We start from the raw sequence: 16021 nt of genomic DNA on the forward strand, positions 1-16021 counted from the left end.
ATAAAATAAAATAAAAAAACTAACCAGCACACCTGGTCTCTTCTCAGAATATCTTACTGTACCATACTCATCCTGCTCACTGACACTAGCAACTGATATCATGGATCCTGAAACCACATATAGGGAAACCATGTGGATAAATAAACCAAAGCTTTACAAAACATGCAGGATTCAACTGCTTAAAAGTACATCACTAGCCGGGCGGTGGTGGCGCACGCCTTTAGTCCCAGCACTTGGGAGGCAGAGGCAGGCGGATCTCTGTGAGTTCGAGGCCAGCCTGGTCTACAAAGTGAGTTCCAGGAAAGGCGCAAAACTACACAGAGAAACCCTGTCTCGGAAAACCAAAAAAAAAAAAAAAAGTACGTCACTAATAACAAACCAAAGATCTAGATAAACAGATGTGCCACATTCATGGCTCAATATCACAAAGATGGCAGTTATCCCTTAAGTATTTACAGATACAATCCAATATCAATCAAAAAAATTGTAATAGCTGCTGACTAGAGCTATATAGTTGGCTCAATGACAGAGCCCTTGTCTACCAAGTAAAAGGCCCTAGGATGGATCCCAGTGCTTTAAAAATCAAAACATCAAAACCACAGCATATAGCTCAATGTTAAGTAGGGTGCTTACCTATGGATTCTGGTCTAAGATTTGGTCTTTTGTTGTTGTTGTTTTTGTTTTTCGAGACAGGGTTTCTCTGTGTAGTTTTGGTACCTGTCCTGGATCTCGCTCTGTAGACCAGGCTGGCCTCGAACTCACAGAGATCCACCTGCCTCTGCCTCCCGAGTGCTGGAATTAAAGGCGTGCGCCTCCACCACCTGGCCTAAGGTTTGGTCTTTAGCACACTTTAATAATAACTTTTAAAAAACTGAAGCAATACAGCACAGTTGGTAACATACAGGAGACCCTGGGATCAATCCCAAGTACCACATAAACCCAATGTAGTGGTGCACACCTGTATTCCCAACACTCATCAAGTAGAGGCAGGAGGATCAGAAGTTCAAAGCCACCCTCAACTACAGAGTTTCAGGCCAACATGCTATATACAAGACCCTAGGAGGTGGGGGGAAGGGAGGTATAAAAACATAAGGAACATATTAGAAGATAATACTTTCAAATAATAATCATCTACATATATACAATCAACTCATTTTTTAGAGTGGACAGTTTTGGAAAGATATATCACCAAGGGATGGAAAATAATCACATGAAAAGATAGTATTATTATTAAGGATACAAAAAAAAGTTACATTCTATATAATTAGAACCCTCTCCCCCTCATACACACACACACACTGGCTTGAGACAGGATTCATGTAGTCCAGGCTAGCCTTAAACTCTTTATGTAGAAAAACATGACTTCAAATTTACGATCTTCTTGCCTCCAACCTCTATCCCACCCCAAGACACATTCACCACCATATTCAGTGTCAGGGTTATCTGTTACTAGGGATTGAACCTAGGTTTTTGTACATACTAGATATACACCAACTGACCTACATCCCTAGCCCTAAACATTCCTAAAAAGGACCAATAACAACACAAACAAACAAACAAAAACCACATGAAGACAGAAACCAGATTAATCGTTTCTGAGATTGAGGAATAAAAAAACGGATGGCTACAAAAGGATTCCGACCGATCTGGAAGGACAAAGGAATTATTCTAATTCAAGCAGGGGTTAGATGAATATACACATTTGTCAAAATTTGTAAGACATTATACATTAAAGTCGGTGAATCTGAATAAATGTAAAGGATATATTTTTTTAAAGAATGAAAAAAAAAAATGGGAGACCAAAGAGACAGAGTAGCAATGTAGTGAGTGAAGCTTGATTTTTTTTCCCCTGGCTCACATCTGTGTGTGGTGTATACATCTATCTGCAGGTTCTCATGCTGGCTCACATCTGTGTGTGGTGTATATACATCTATTTGCAGGTTCTCGTGCTGGTGTCACATCTGTGTGTGGTGTACACATCTATTTGCAGGTTCTCGTGCTGGTGTCACATCTGTGTGTGGTGTATACATCTATTTGCAGGTTCTCGTGCTGGTGTCACATCTGTGTGTGGTGTACACATCTATTTACAGGTTCTCATGCTGGCTCACATCTGTGTGTGGTGTATACATCTATTTGCAGGTTCTCATGCTGGTGTCACATCTGTGTGTGGTGTACACATCTATTTGCAGGTTCTCGCGCTGGTGTCACATCTGTGTGTGGTGTATACATCTATCTGCAGGTTCTCGTGCTGGTGTCACATCTGTGTGTGGTGTATATACATCTATCTGCAGGTTCTCGTGCTGGTGCGCCTACCTACGGAGGACAGGTGGGTGTCAGCTGTCTTCCTCTTATCACTCACCACCTTAGTCTTTGAGATAGTCAATCAGAGAACATGGAACTCACGGACTGGCTAGACTAGCTGGCTAGGAAGCCTCAGGGAGCCTCCTGTCTCCACCTCCCAGCCCTCGGATTACAGACACATGGAGTCATGCCTGGCCCTCAAGCTCACCACACATTAAGCACTTTACCCATTCAGCCATTACCCAGCCCCTCAATATTTTTTCAAATGAATGCTAATAGAACATCAAATATATGTTGAAAAACAGTACTGCTCACATCAGACGTGAATAACTGGATTTTGTCAGGTATAAGCAAGGCTAAACAATCCACTGGTGTAGAAAGAAGTCTGTGTTAACCACTCTAAACTGCAACTACAGCTCCAAAGCAGCCATAGACAATGTGGGTGTGGCTGCATCTCACTAAAACCTTATTTACAAAAACAGGCAGCAGGCCAGCGAGGACAACACCACAGTGCCGAGCACCCTAGGGGTTGCCTATGGCAGAGCAGGCAGGAATGAGCATTAAAGAGCCTGGCCAAGAAGGTGGCAGGCATCTCGATCCTGAAAATGGCAGAAATGTTGTTTTGACCCTGTTGAGTTACAGGCAAGTATACTGTATCGAAACTCACTAAACTTTATGTTCTTAAAATGGGTGTGCTTTATTGCATTCTGCAACCTGAACAGACTTGATTTGTTTTTAAAATGTACTTGAAATGTTCATATGACAGTGTCAATGATATGGAAAAGCCTGACCTCTGAGTCAACTCAACTTCACATAAAGGTCTACTAGCTAGCTACAGTATGGCCACTGCCAAGTTACCTTAGGAACTTTTTCCTATCCTGAAAACTGGTTAATAATTTCATTCTCACAATTCTTTGCTGGTCCCCACCCCTGGGGGTGGGGGGCGGTGATGAGAACTAAGTAACAAGTGTAGGTAAAACAAAGTGCATCTAGCACAGAAGAAAAGGGAGCAAACTCATTTTAAATTTTAAGTATGAAAATGATAGTAAAGATCAGCAGCTACACAGACCTCCTTTGCAGTCCCTTTTAAATATCCTGACACTGTTTGTTCACGTTACCCTTGTTTCACCTGACATCAAGCCCCGGCACTGAAGGTCGGCTGCTGTGTCCACAGTGATGTGCCTCTAACAAGCACTCTGAACCAAAAGTTAGCTGGAAAAAATATTCCCTGATAAATATTCAGTGAAAGAAAATGTGAGAAGAAGCAAACAGAAAATGAAAACAGGCCAGCTTTCCCAAGCAAGAGGAAGGGTAGATGTCTTCGGAGAGTTGAGCTGCTTTCCAGGGGGAAGTCACAGCAAAGCTAGCAGCCAGTTTCCCCTGCAGAGCTAGGATTTACATTTATCCACACCAGGAGCTGATCAATGAAACTGCACCACCACACAGTATGGTGCTTTCTGGCACGTGTTTCCCACAGCAGTAGCATTTAGCCGGCAGGATAAGAGTGGGGGGTGGAAGCGGGAGTAATAAGCAAAGACGCTAAGTCTGAGAAAGATAAAGCGGCTTGCTCAAGACCAGACAGCCGAAAAAGGGCGATGTGTGGATGCGGCTCCACACCGTGTGCTTTTAGTAGAGATCACAAGAGAGAACCATCTTGGGGTTCTGCAAAACTCCATCTTTAACTTCTAGGAAAGGCTTTCCCCTGTGTTGACACTTGAAGTTAAAAGACCAATTGACTGGAGTGTGCCACCATAATTAACTGCTAACCTTTCAAGAATAATTCATTATTTGGGGTGGCAGGCACTAATTCTATGATTGACAGCAGGTTTATGATCAGAAAATAAAAATTCCTACAAGAAGCCTGCATCATGGCATCAAGAGTAAACGCCTCACACCCTTCCCCTTTCTCTCCCTTACCATCCACATCATACAAACGTCCCAAGGTACAGCTCTGAAGAGGTAAAACAAAAAAAGCACCCCAGTGCCCAACACAGAACTCAATCACAGTATTTCAGTACCGGAGCTGCCAGTCCAACCTCCCAGCAAAGCCTGACAAAAACGGGTTTGATCTGCTTACAATGACCTGATCGACACAAAGATGGACTAGAAACTAGAAACTTGAGGACATATGATGGAATAAACTTCTTCCTACTAACAGCTTCCTTCTCTCTCCCCCAACACAGTAAGCTAGGCAGAACACAAAACACAATGACAATCACTTCCATATGGATGTTCATCCCTGTCAGTAATAACTACAGCTCAAGACTGTTGAGTGTACTTAAGAGTTAACTTTAAGAGAAGCACTGAAGGCCAAGCTTGCCCAGGAAGCTTGGTCAGGGATATTTATACCCACAATCTTTAAGTTTGATCAGGTAAACAGTTCTAAAACATATCTACTCCATTTGGTACTTTAAACATTCTAAACTAAGTTGGTACAACTGACTTTAATCACTGCTTCCTTCTGTAAATAGTGGCATTTGGAAAGGCAAGTGAGTGGCGTGCTTAAGTCTCTGAACTGTGTATTCTGCTAACACCCGGTCCAGTTCAAACCTGAGAAACATCATAAAGCCGTACATATGGTTTTCAAGGCCAACGTAAAAAGGAGCCGTTAAACTGGCTGTAACTTAGACGCTGTGGTGGTTTAAATAAGAATGGCCCCCATAGGCTTGTAGATTTGACTGTTTGGTCACCAGGGAGTGACACTATTTGAAGAGTTTTAGGAGGTATGGCCTTGCTGGAGGAAGTATGTCACTGGGAGTAGGCTTTGAGGTTTCAGAAGCCAAAGCCAGACCCAGTCTCTCTTTTCCTGTTGCCTGCGGCTCCAGATGTAAAACTTTCAGCTACTTCTCCAGTATCATGTCTACCTACATGCTGCCATGCTTCCCACCAGGATGACAATAATCTAAACCTATGAAACTGTAAGCCAGCCCCAATCAAATGCTTTCCTTTGTAAGAGCTGTCATGGTCATGGTGTCTCTTCACAGCCAAACGAACACTGACTAAGATACACATACTATGGCTAGTACTGAAAACAATCCATCTCTTGTCATTTCCCAAACGACACAGCTGTACAGAATTCTTTCCTACCAAGCCACCTGGAGTCCCACGCAGAAGGCGGCTAACAGGTGATGAAACAGTATAGTTTCTATCATCCTTCAGTTCAAATGACATCTTTTAAAATTTTATATTCATCTGTGAGTTTAGCGTGGGTGTTAAGTGTCACAGTGTGAATGTGGAGGTCAGAGAACTTTCAGGAGTTGGTTCTCTCCTTCTATTTTGTGGGGTTCTGGGAAGATGAACTGGTCGGTAAAGACACTTGCCATCAGGCTGGTGGCAAGCGTCTTTATGGACTGATAATCTGTCCAGAAACATCTTAAAAATACTTTTTAAAGTCATGTAAAGCGTATCAAAATTATCCTTTTGGCCACCTACACAGTATCGGACAGTGTACTAAGTCCCTTATACTGTTTCCAGCATCCCTAAGAACATGCAATGTCACTACTACCCCTTACAAGGAAGGAAACAAACTCGGAGGTTAAGGGAGATGCTCGGGGCTTCAAAAGGAGACAAAGAAAAAGTAAGGCTCCGAACTCAAATTCACAGAACTCCAAAAAGTGAATTTCTTCTAAACTGTGCTCCCTCCCAATTCCACAATAAAAGAACGAGAAGAGCTATGAATGAATTTGTTCAGCAGTTCCATAGTCTCAACAAGGGGGAGTGTGAGGGATGGATTTCCAAACTGCAATCTTTTTTTGGAAGTCCGCAGTGTACCATCCAAACCCCACTTATCTTCAAGAACAAATCAACAAATTGAAGAGTTCTTAAAGCTGGGGGAAAGTGATACAAACCAGTTACCTAGTCCTAAAGAAACTGAGGCAGGGAAGCCTTAAGTTCAAAGTCAGCCTATACTAAAAGGCAAGCGGTGACTCAAAAAGACAAAGAGAAAAGCTAAGCCTTTAATTCCAGCACTCAGGAGCCAGGTGGATCTCTGTGAGTTCAAGACCAGCCTGGGCTACCTAGCGAGACCCTATCTCAAAAAAAAAGAGAGAAGACTTAGCAAATTCTCCTAAACTTCACCACAGATGTGCAAGCTAACTATCATTTTGTACAAGGCCCACAGTATCAGTAGCTGGTAAAAATCACTTCACCCAAATCAAACTGAATGCCAACCGTGTGTAGAGACTCGTCTGGCAAAGGTAGTACATAGCCAAATACCGCCCATCACAGTCCTTAAGAAGGCAAAGGACCAGGAAAGACCATTTATACTACATACAGTCTCCATTTAGTGGAGCAAGTTAAATTCTAAGAAACCCTAAAACAAAAGCATGAATTGTCACATGTTATCCCAATCCAGGGAAGGAAAGCAACTGGTGTCCTGGTCCCTCGATTTTGTAGGCAAGTATGTTTGTATTATGTAACTCCCTAATAACTTCCAACTCCTGTCCACCTCCTTCACCACACCCACCCAGGAAAGGAAAATGAAGCACAAAGATTCTGAGTCCTGGATTCCTTTGACTTAAGGATATTTTCCCTTGGTTTCGTCAGGTAAACAACGCTGGATTTCAAGTAAAGAAAAGCCAAACAAACCAGAAAACCCAAGCAACACTTCTCCACCTTCTTCACATAGAAAACAAAGCAAAATACCATTTGCAGTATTTTTCAAAGAAAACTTTTTAACAGATGCTAAAGAGATACAACTGAAATTAACATGAAACGGCATGGTCATTGTGTTTCAATATGAATGATAGGATACTTAAGTTGGTTCCACTTGGGAACTAAAACAGAATTATCATCATAGTCCAGTCAACGAAATGCAGTGGAATGAATCCACTCAAAACTTAAGAAGGCAAGTGCTTAATGCAGTCTGTAAAACCCCAAGAAATGCAGGTGTACGAAAGTGACACTGATTTATCTCAGATTCATCTGGACTCATGGGAACTCCTTTAGAGACAATGACCTTTCAAGAACTGGAGCGCTTCTCCTGACCCGGGCAATCCAAAGGTTTAAAAAAAAAAAAAAATGAATAAGCGCCTTCAGGAAATAAAAGGGGATAAGGGGCTGGGGGAGGTAACCCAAAAAGGCACATCACTTTGGCAATGAACTCTCAAAATTAACTTCATTATGGAGTGGAAAAGCAAAGACCGAATACTAAACTGTTGCTCAATCTCATTTTCATTGTGAATTCCTGAATCACAGTAGCGTCTAGCAACTTAATGGGACCCAATCTTTCGGCTGTAAAATGGGGTGGGAATGGGGGCGTACACTTTCTCAACGAGAAGAAAACTGAGGGGTTTCCCCCCCATCGACAGTTTTATGCGTCTCGCGAGTCCTAGTTAGCAAAAGCAGCGAGCGGCTGGCTGCACCAGGGCTCGGTGGCTGCGGAGCCGAATGCACGGTTCCCGGAGCGTCGGCCGCGCCCCTCCGGGAGAAAGCGCCCAAGAAGCCCCCGAAGGCGGCCGGGGCGCGCAGTGTTTACCCTGCTCGACTGCCCCGGGGAGCTCGTTCCCGTGGCCACCGACTGTCGGGGCGCCGCGCCCCACCGAGCAGCCGTCCCTCAAGAGGAAAGCCCCAGCAGGAGCCACTGAAGCGGGCAGCCGGAGAACGCGGATCGAGGAGGCTGGGATCGGCGGCCGCGCCACCCACCCGCGGGCCGCGGATGCTACGGGAGGAGGGTCCGCCACCCGCGTCGAGCCCGCGCGCCCCCGACTCCCGCAGCTTCGCGCGCGCGGCCGAGGGCAGCCGAGGGGGGAGGGGCGGCTGCGCGCGCGCCCCCTCCTCAGACGCCCAAAAACTTCCCTCAACTCCCGCAACTAAGTTGCGCTCTCACCGTGCGGCTCCCCGGGCTCCCCCGCGGGCCGAGCCGGAGCAGCTCCGCGCCTTGGCGGCGGAGAAGGACAATAGGCGGCCGCTCCCTCGGCGGCGGCGGCTGGGGCGAGGAGCAAGCACCGCGGTGTCGACCGAGCCCAAACACTTAGCAGCGGCTGCTCCGGCTCCGCGACCGCCCTGCACACAGCCCTGCCCACCCGCGCATGCGCGGCCTGCGGACTGGGAGTAGGCGGGGCCACCGGCCAAGCCTAAAAATTACTATTAGCCCACTCGGCTGCCCATCACACTGTGTGAGCCCAATAGCAAGACTTTCTGGCTGTTGGCTCCGGTTGCTAAGGAACGATGAGGTTGACCGCCACTGCTGCCAGGCGGCAAAGTGATCAAAGTCGGGTGGCTGGCAACAGCTGCTGGGGAAATGCCCACCCACCTTCTCCTATCCGCCCCATCTCCGGAAGCCGCCCATCCTCCGTGCGCCTGGTGCTTACCTAAGTCGGAGCACTCACTACACATTGACAAAATGTGCTCTTATGTTTCGCTTCCAACCACGAAAAGAGGTCTTCTTAGTGTCCAAGGTGGACCGACGCTAGGTACTCAACAAGTGCGTTGGATGGGTGAACAGCCCCTTGGCCGGATGAAGATTATCGCAGTGTATCTTGTGACTTTGAGCTACTCCATCACCACAAAACCATTGCCTTTGAGTTGCCATGGGCTTCAGAAAGTGGCTTCGGAAAAACAAAGTATGGACAACGTGCCCAACGGTGACCAAGAGAGTATATTAATTGGTACAAGAAGAAACTTCTCTCTAATAGTTACATAGTGTAGTGTGTTATTAAGGGAAAACACGCCTATCATGCCAAACCATTTTGAAAGATGTTATTTCTTAGGTCAATAGAAAGTTGAAAAAAGGCCGGGAGGGAGGGTATAAATATTAAGCAAGAAACGTGAGGTTTTCTGTGCAGCTCAAAATTAATTTATATTATTGAAATAAGAGCAGTGGTTTCCTAGGGGGAGAAGGGTATTGACTGAGAAGGAACAGGACAGAGTCTCTGAAGTATTGGCTCTGTGTTTTGATCTAGGTGATAAAAACTTAGGAATATGAAAACATCACGCAGCCCTAAGATGAATGTCCCTTTGGAGGGCAGGGCTTATGAGGAGCTATTGACAGTTGACTGCTGCTAGGGAAAGGAGAGTCAGTTTCCTTTAAGAATTGGACCTCCTTTGGTCAACCGTGCCGCAGTGGGTGGCTCTACACCTGTGCATATATATATGGGCAGCACAGATTGAACACAGCGAATTATAATTAAAAATAAAATAAGAAATTAAGAGAGATAGGGTAGGTGAATATGACCAAAATATATTATGTGAATGTATGAAAATTTCAAATAATTATATGGAAAGATTAATCTAAATCTAATCTAGTCAGGTTTTTTTTTTAAAAAAAAATACTAGTACAAGACATGGACCTGCAAAAATGAAAATCACTGCCATTTGGGAAATTTTAATTCAGTCAAGCTCACTACCATCACCCATATATCTAACAGAGGGTATTATGAGTGCTAGATGATTGTACCAGGTATTTCTCTTATTAAATGGCACTCTCCTTTTTTAAAACTCTTTTTTAATTGAAAAAAATCTTCATACAATATATTTGTATCATATTTCCCTCTCCCCCAATTCCTCCTATATCCTCCCCACCTCCCTATCCACCCAACTTTATGTTCTTTTTTTCTCTTTCAAAAAACAAAACAAAGCCAGGCGGTGGTGGCGCACGCCTTTAATCCCAGCACTCGGGAGGCAGAGCCAGGCGGATCTCTGTGAGTTCGAGGCCGGCCTGGGCTACAAGTGAGTTCCAGGAAAGGCGCAAAGCTACACAGAGAAACCCTGTCTCGAAAAACCAAAACAAAAACAAAAACAAAACAAAAACAAAAATAAAAAGTAAGAAACACAAAAATGGAAATCAAACATTCAAAACACAAATAAGATCCACTACCGCTACCCCCCCCAAAAAAAGCCAAAACAAAGCAAAATAGGAGCCCATGACCACACACCCCCTCAATGCTGGAACTACTCCTGGCTTGAACCCGTGAAAATCTTGTGTGTGCTGCCAGTCTGCATGAGTTCATATGTACATCAGTCCTATTGTGCCTGGAAGTCACTGTTTCCTTGGAGTCATCCATCACCTCTGACTCTTACAGTGTTTCTGCCTCCTCTTCCTCATACCTCCCTAAGCCTTGTGGGGAGGAGTTCGATCAAAACATCCTATTTAGGACTGAATGTTCCAATGTCTGTCACTTTCTTCACATTGTGCACTTGCAGGTCTCTGTGTTAACTCCCATCTACTACAAGAAGCTTCTCTGATGTGGGTTGGGCAAGGCAATGTTCTATGGGTATAGCCAGATGTCATTAGGGGTCATTTTATTGCTGTGTTCCTTTATCAGAATAGAAGGTTTCCCCTAGGCCCATTACATAGCAGTTTGAGGCTCTTAGCCACTTTAGCAGTGTAGGTATGAGTTCCATCTTTGGAACCGCTTTGTGGAATCACAAAGCGGTTGGCTGCTCCTATAACATTTGTGCCACTATTAAACTAGTATGTCATACAGGCAGGTCACTGTCGTCAGTCATAGGTTTTATAGCTGGGTAATATTGATGATTACCTTTCTCTTATGATATCATGGAGAGTATCTTAGTACCATGACAGCTAATCAGTAAAGGTAAAGCTTCTAATTAGACACTAGCTAAGCTCTTCCATGTTTGATGATAGAAGTAAATGTTATCTTCGGCAATAGAGCCTTACTGTCAGGTTATGGAGAGTAATCAGTAGCACTGAAAACAGCTTGCGATGTGTGGGGGTTTCCATGGGGTCCCTTTGGCCAAGATCTCAACAAGATATCACCCATTCCTGGCACTGGAGGTGTTACTTCATGGCATAAGATCTCTAGTTGTCTCCCCTATTATTTGGTAACTCTATTTAGATTCCTTTCACATATGTGTGTATTTCAGGAAGCTTCTACAGTAGTAGGTCTCCACCCTGGTTTTCCAGAAGTCCTTTAATATTAGTTGTCCCTCCCCATAGTCCCTCCTTTACCCTTCTCTCTCATCCCCTCCCAATTTAATCCTCCTAGTTACCTCTTTGTCTCTCCGTAACAATGTATTCTATCCCTTCTTCCTTGGGAGAGCCTCTTCTTCCCCTAGTCCTGTACTTGGTATCTAACCTCTGTGGTTGTGTGGATTATAGCACACGTATTGAAAGCTTAAAAGCTAACGTCTAATATGAAAGAAAACATAATATTCATCTTTTGGGATCTATGTTACCTCACTTGAGATGATTTTTTTCTAGCTCTATCCATTTACCTGAGAATGTTATGATTTTAATAGCTGAATAATATTCCATTGTGTAAATGTATCACATTTTCATTATGCATCAGTTGGTGAACATCAGTTGGTGAACTCCAAGCTATTTCCAGTTTCTAGTTGTTATGAATATATCAGCAATGAACATGAATGAGCAAGTATTTCTGTAATAGGATGTAGAATCCTTTGGGTATATATCCAAGAATGGTTTAGCTGGATCTTGAGGTAGATTGATTTCTAGCTTCCTGGGAAACCACCACACTGATTTCCATAGTGGCTTGACAAGTTTGCACTCTCACCCACAATAAATAAGTGTTACCCTTTCCCTGCATCACTGACAGCAGGTGCATTATTTTATTGATCTTGGCCATTCTGATTGGTATAAGATGAAATCTCAAAGTACTTTTAATTCGCATTTCCCTGATGGCTAAGGGTGTTGAACATGTCTTTCTCAGACATTTGTGTTTCATTTTTTGAGAGCTCTCTGCTTAGTTATGTACCCCACTTTTGAATTGGATTATTTGTTTTCTTGATGTCCAGCTTTTTCTTTATATATTTTAGATACTAATCCTCCATCAGATGTCTAATTGGTAAAAATCTTTTCCCATTCTATAGGCTGCTGCTTTGCCCAAATGATGGTGTCCTTTACCATATAGAAGTTTTTCAGCTTCATAAGGTCACATTTATTTACCAGTGTCCTGTACAGAAAATCTTCCTCTGTGACAATAAGTTCAGGACTGTTTGTCCACTTTCTTTTCTGTCAAATTCAGGATACGGGATCTCACATTGGGGCCCTTGATCCATTTGGAGTTTCCTGCAGATTGATAGACAGGGGTCTATTTTCATTCTTCTACATGCAGCCATCCAGTTTGACTAGCACCATTTGTTGAAGATGCTGTCTTTTCTCTAGTGTGTACTGTATATTCAACATAATCTCTATCAAAATCTAATGCAATTCTTCACAGAAATCGAAAATAAAAATCTCCAGCTTCATATGGAAACACACACACCAAAAAAACTCAGAATATATACAGCAATCTTGAACTTAATCTTTTTTATTAAGAATTGCTATTAGTAGGATAGCCGTTTTCACAATATTAATCCTACTGATCCATGAGCATGGAAGATTGTTCCATCTTCTGATGTCCTCTTCAATTTCTTCCTTCAACACCTTAAAGTGTTTATTATACAAGTCTTTCACTTTCTTGGTTGGAGTTATCCCGAGATCATCTCTCTTTGTCTTTTAATTGATTTAACTAAGGCTTTGTCAATCTTACTGATTTTCTTCAAGCTTCGAAAACCAATTCTTTGTTTCTTCCTTGAGTCTTTGTATTTTTTTGTTGTGGTTTTTGCTCTTTTGGGGGGGCCCACCACCCAGCTCCCAAATAAATCACACACAGAGGCTTATTCTTAATTATAAATGCCCGGCCTTAGCTTGGCATGTTGCTAGCCAGCTTTTCTTAAATTATCCTATCTACCTTTTGCCTCTGGGCTTCTTCCTTTTCTTACTCCTGTAATCTCACTGTCACTCTTACTCCATGGCTGGCTGGGTGGCTGGGTGGTTGAGTGGCTGGCCCCTGGTGTCCTCCTCCTTCTTCTCTTGCTCCTTTTTCTTTCTCTCCCAGGTTTCTCCTTCTGTTTATTCTCTCTGCCTGCCAGCCTTGCCTATCCTTTCTCCTTCCTTGCTATTGGTCATTCAGCTCTTTATTAGACCATCAGGTGTTTTAGACAGGTACAGTATCACAGCTTCATAGAGTTAAACAAATACAACATAAACAAAAGTAACACATCTTAAAATAATATTCCACAACATTTTTTGTTTGTTATTAACTTTTCTTATTCTAGAGAGTGCAGATGTGCTATTAAGTTACAAATACAAAAACTCTCAAACTTTTTTCAAGTAGGCACTTGGTGCTGTGAACTTGCCTCTTAGACTGCCTTCATTGTGTCCCATAGGATTGGGTATGTTGTGTTTTCATTTTCATTCAATTCAGAAAGGTTTTAGTTTCCAGTTGACTTCTATCTTAACCCATTTTTCATTCTGTAATGAGTTGTTCAGTTTCCATGACTTCATATAATTTCTGCTATTGTTGATATCCAATTTAATCCATGGTGTTCAGACAGAATACAGGGTGTTATTTCAATTTTTTTTTTTACATTTGTTGAGACTTACAATGTATCCTAGTATGCCATCAATTTTGGAGAAAGCTCCATGAGCTTCTGAGAAGAAGATATATTCTTTAGTGTTTGGGTTAAGTGTTCTGTAGATATCCTTTTGATTTATGACATTATTTAACTCCAGCATTCATCTGTTTAGTTTTTGTCTGGGTGACCTGTTTATTGGCAAGAGTAAGGTATTGAAGTCATCCACTATTATTGTGTGAGGGTCAATATGTGATTTTAACTGTGGTAATGTTTCTTTTATGAGTGTGAGTGCCCTTGTGTTTAGTGCATAAATGACTAGGATTGCAATATCCTCTTGGTGGATCTTTTTTAAAATGAGTATCTAGTGTCTTTCCCCATCTATTCTGTTTAGTCTTTGTTTGAAGACTATTTTATAAGATATTAAAATGGCTACAACTACTTGCTTCTTAGATCCATTTGCTTAGAAAATCTTTTTCTATCCTTTTACCCTGAGGTGATGTGTATCCTTAATGGTGAGGTTTGTGTCTTGGATGCAGCAGAAAGATGGATCCTGTTATTTTTTTTAAATTATTTTTATTTATGTGTCTGTGTCCCATGGAGGCTGGAAGAGAGCACTGGATCCCCTGGAGCTGGAATTACAGACAGTTGTGAAATGCTATGTGGGTGCTAGGACTCAGACCTCAGACCTCTGCAAGAGCAGCCAGTGCTCTTAACCCCTAAACCACTTCTCCAGCCAGATCCTGTTTTTTAATCCAATCTGCAATCTGTTAGTCTGTGTCTTTTTATTGGAGATTGGAGACCATTAATGTTGAGGGTTATCAGTGAACTATTTTATTGATTCCTATTATTTTTGCTTTCATGGTGTGGGTTTCCAACCCTCTTTTGACTTACTATTCTTGGATATTTATTTCTTGTCTCTACTTGGGTGTGGTTACTTTCTTCAGACTGAAACTTTTCCTCTAGTGCCTTCTGTAGAGCTGGATTGATAGAAACTGCTTTAATTTGGTTTTTGTCATAGGACGTTTTTCTTTCTCCATCTATTTTGATTGATGGTTGTACTGGCTAAAGGAACCTGGGTAGGCATCTCTGTTCTCTTAGATTTTGTAGAACATCTGTCCAGGCCTTTCTGGCTTTCAGAGTTTCTTTTGAAAAATTTGGTGTTATTCTGATGGGCCTGCCCCTATGTTATGTGATTCATAACCAAGTTCTGTGACTTCACTTGGGTCACTTAAAGTACACAAAATTTCTGAAGACAAATAGCTTCTCCACCGAAGCAGATTGTAAACAACTTTCCTGGCACCACCCTGAAGGAATTCACTGTTCAGAAAGTTTGCCAAGATGATCTCAGAACACACTAACTTGAACACAGCTCATTTTTTTTAATTTTTTAATTTTTTTTTATTTTTCGAGACAGTATTTCTCTGTGTAGCTTTGCGCCTTTCCTGAATCTCACTCTGTAGACCAGACTGGCCTCGAACTCACAAAGATCCACCTGCCTCTGCCTCCCAAGTGCTGGGATTAAAGGCATGCGCCACCACCACCCGGCAGTGCCACCACCGCCCAGCTCATTTTTTTGTTTGTTATTTGTTTTATTTTATTTTTTTGAAGACAGATTTCATATAGCCCAGGCTGGCCTCAAACTTACTTGAGGATGGCCTTGAGCTCCTGATCCTCCTGCCTCTACTTCCCTAGTGCTGGGATTACAGGCATAAGCCACAACTTCATAACAGCTTATTTTTAAAAAGACATTTATTCAGTATCACGATAAAACACTGAGCAAGCAACAGCATGGGTGGAGAAAATTTTTCATTAAAACCCTTTGTCGAGACACATACTTATATACACACATACATACATGTGAAAATAAATAAAAATAAACTCCCTTGTTTGAGGCCAGCAAGATAGCTTATCAGGTAAAGCAGTGGTTCTCAACCTGTAGGTCAGGATCCTTTTGGAGGTCAAATGACCCTTTCACATGGGTCACATATCAGATCTCCTTCATGTCAGATATTTACATTATGATTTGCAACAGTAGCAAAATGATAGTTTTGAAGTAGCAACAGAATAATTTGATGGTTGGGGGTCTTCACAACATGAGGTACTGTATTAAAAGGTCACAGCATTAGGAAAGTTGAGAACCGCTGAGGTAAAGGCTCTTGCCACCAAGCCTGATAACCTGATTTTCATCCTTGAAACTATGTGGTGGGAGGAGAGAAGTAACTCCGGAAGTTGTTCTCTGCTCTCTATACAAGTGCAATGGCATGTGCGTGTGCATGCATACATGTGTGTACAAGCACACACATAAACACACACAAATACATAAATATATATAATTTAAAACAAAAACTTTGTTGGATTGCTTACATACACTTTTACAGGTCAGAAATTAAAATCATTT

The sequence above is a fragment of the Peromyscus eremicus genome, chromosome 1 (genome assembly GCF_949786415.1).
Source record: "Peromyscus eremicus chromosome 1, PerEre_H2_v1, whole genome shotgun sequence".
NCBI classification, from domain to species: domain Eukaryota; kingdom Metazoa; phylum Chordata; class Mammalia; order Rodentia; family Cricetidae; genus Peromyscus; species Peromyscus eremicus.